Source organism: Echinops telfairi, unplaced genomic scaffold (genome assembly GCF_000313985.2).
Source record: "Echinops telfairi isolate 266 unplaced genomic scaffold, ASM31398v2 ScPeMD7_7453;HRSCAF=8491, whole genome shotgun sequence".
Taxonomy (NCBI): domain Eukaryota; kingdom Metazoa; phylum Chordata; class Mammalia; order Afrosoricida; family Tenrecidae; genus Echinops; species Echinops telfairi.
The window spans coordinates 1,932,364-1,935,879 of record NW_022111353.1 but is presented as its reverse complement, the minus strand read 5'-3'; positions in this window follow the sequence as shown (position 1 = coordinate 1,935,879).

Genomic DNA, 3,516 nt, shown 5'->3' with positions numbered 1-3,516 from the left:
GTTCTCTCACATGCCACTGCCGACCCCCAAACCACTCCCCTTAGTTTAGGACTTTGACACCTGCCCAACACTAAGTTAGGTAAGCTCCATTCTGTGCATCATAGCCCAAGGCTAGGGAATGCCCGCTCTCCCTCCACCAGAGGATATCCACCCAATTTCTTCCCAGGGAATTCCTGTCTGTGAGGGTGGCAGATAACCTATTTGTCTTCTATGGGCCCACGTAATGGAGGGAACTTCCTCCTTCCTACCTCAGTGCCTCCACGGCCTAAGGCAGCTGGGCCAACATTGACCAACATTCTATGCTGCTACAGGAACCTCTGCCCAACCTCTGAAGTGATCTACATGACTAGGGCAATTCCTCCCACCATTCACAGTGTTCTACACCAAAGCAGGCAACCCACCAGCCTTCTGGGGCAGTCCCCATGAGAGTGAAGCCACAGGAGGATAAGGTGGATGGCTAATTCCATAGTGAAATTGGCTGCAGACAGCTTGAAGAAGCATTTCTGCAAGTCTTCCAGAGAGAACCAGTGCTCTTCGACTCCCTGGAAAATGGCACCTGGTTCCTCAAAAACAATGCAATGCAAACAGCCTTCAGCCCCAATGTCCACAATGAAAAAACAGGAGAAACAAAAGGCAGTGGCAGAAGATGTCCTGACTCTAATGATGTGCATAGAAGAAGCAGACATTGATCTGCCACGGAAACATTTTCAGACGGGTGCTTGGAGTCATATAGGGTATGAAGGAAACAATACAGTAAAAGGATGAAATGATAGAGGAGATAAAGACCATACACCAAGGGAAATACAAGAGCTTAGGGAGGAGGTAACAAAAACCAGTATCAGACTCAAATAGCTCGAGAATCAAATGGAGGAAGCAGAGAACCACACCATTAACCTAAAAGTCAATCAAGCAGACATTAAGAAATGTGAACAAAAATCGAATAAGGTCATCAGAGAAGCTGAAGAAAACCTAAGACCTATGTCTGATGCTATAAAGAGGAACGACATCAGAATAATTGGATTACAAGAGGAAGACACAACAAAGAAGTCATCTGCAAAAATACTGAGAGAATTCTTGAAGGAAAACTTCCCCGGCCTAATGAATAAAAACCAGGCAACCATTCAGGAGGCTGAAAGAAAACCAGCTAGACCGAATCCCAAGAAGAAGACACCTAGGCAAATAGTAGTTAAACTATCCAAATTTGAGGAAAATGAGAAAATCAATGGGGTAACTAGGGGAAAACAATCAATCACATATAAAGGTTCCCAAATAAGTATGTGCTCAGATCTATCAACAGAAATTATGAAGAAGAGAAGAGAATGGAGTAACGTATTCCAAAAATTGAAGGAAAATAAAACAAACCCAAGCATATTCTACATAACCAAATTATCAATCAAGGTAGATAGAGAAGTAAGAGTCTTCCTAGACAATAAAAACTCAAAGAAGATGTTAGAATAAAACCAGCCCTACAAAAGATCCTTGCCGACCCAGTATGGGCAGAAGAACAACACTCACTAAGCATAAATAAGAGACCAATACATAGAACAACCACACCCAGAGGGCAGCAACACTCACAACGCACTAATAAGAAAGGAAGGTAAGAAAACACCCAACACAAAAGTTATTAGATATCACCGAGTCCAGAGATGGAGATAATAACCCTGAATATCAATGGAGTGAACTCAGGCATTAAAAGACTTAGGGTGGCAGACTGGCTTAGAAAACACAACCCCTCAATCGGCTGCCTGCAGGAGACAAATCTCAAGGTTACAGAGAGAAATAGACTAGGATCAAATACTGGAGAAAGGGATACCAAGGAAACAGCAAGTCAAAAACAAATCACGGATTGCAATCCTAATCTTGAATAATATTGACCTCAAATTGCAACCCATAAAAAGAAATAAGGAGGAACACTATATAATGCTCAAGGGAATGGTAGACAAAGAACCACTAAGCATTGTAAACATATATTCCCCCAATGAGAGACCCGCTAAATACCTCAAACAAACACTACAAAAAAAGAAAGCACAGCCTCAACAATTATACTTGGTGACTTCTATACACCACTCGCTGAGAAAGATAGATCACCGAGAAAGAAACTCAACAAGGAGGCTAGAGATCTAAATACTACAATTAGACATTTTGACATAAATATTTACAGAGATTTTCATTCAAATGCAAAAAATGTATTATTCTTCTCAAGCACACAAGGCACATATTCGAAGATAGAAGTGATACTGGGCATAAGGCGATTCTATATAAATTTAAGCACATGTATTTCCTACAGACCTCTCTTTCTGACCACTGTGCCATAAAGCTGGAAATGAACAAAAGGAAGATGAAGAAAACAAGAGCAAACAATTGGAAGATGAATAAACTTCTATTGCAAAAGGAGTGCGTGCTGCACAGATCAGAAAGGAAATTAGGAAATTTCTTGAACCAATGAGAATGAGAACAGGACGTACCAAAACTTATGGGACACAGCAAAGGCTGTGTCAGAGGAAGTTTCATAGCAATCCATGTCCATCTGAAAAAGGAAGAGAGACTCATGATTGATATGCTGGTACAAAAGTTACAAAAGCTAGAGCAGAGTCAGCAGGACAACCCTACTAATAGCAAAAGAAAATGAATAATAAAAATCAGGGCTAAGATTTTGGAGAGGGAAAATAAGGAAACTATGGAAAATTAATGCTGCTAAACATTGGTTCTTGAAAGGATTAACAGAATTGACAGGTCACTGGCAAACTTAACCAAAGGAAGGAAGGAACAAATTTCAATAGCAAGAAGGAGGGATGAAATAGGGGACATTACAACCGACCCTAATGAAATCAAAAGTATAATGACACAGTACTATGAAGGACTGTTCTCCAATGAAATCAACAACTTGGAAAATATGGAAAAGTTCTTGACTATCACGATGGACCTCAAAAATCTCAACAGACCCAAATCAATAGAAGAAATAGACAAGGTTGTGAAGGGATTACCAACAAAAAAATCCCCTGGGCCAGATGGCTTCACAGGAGAATTCAACCAACCATTCAGGGAAGAACTGACACCAATCCTACACAAACTCTTCCAAAACATAGAAAAAGACAGCAAACCCCCAAATTCTTCCTATGACGCTAGTATAACTGATACCAAAACCGGGCACATATTCCACAATAATTGAGAACTACAGACCAATATCCCTAATGAACATCGATGCAAAAATCCTTAACAGAATATGGCCAAAATAATACAAATGTATAAAAACAAGTAAATCACCATAACTAAGTTGAGATTCATACCAGGGAGGCTGGGATGGTTCAACATACAAAAGACCATTAGTATCATTCACCACTTTGACATGAAAAATTATAAGAACCACATGATAATATCGATAGATGCGGAAAAAGCATTCGAAAACTTACAACACCATCTCTTGCTTAAGGCACGCGAGATTATAGGAATGGAAGTAAAATTCCTCAACATAATACAAGCTATATATGAAAAACCAACAGCCAATGTGGTAGTCAA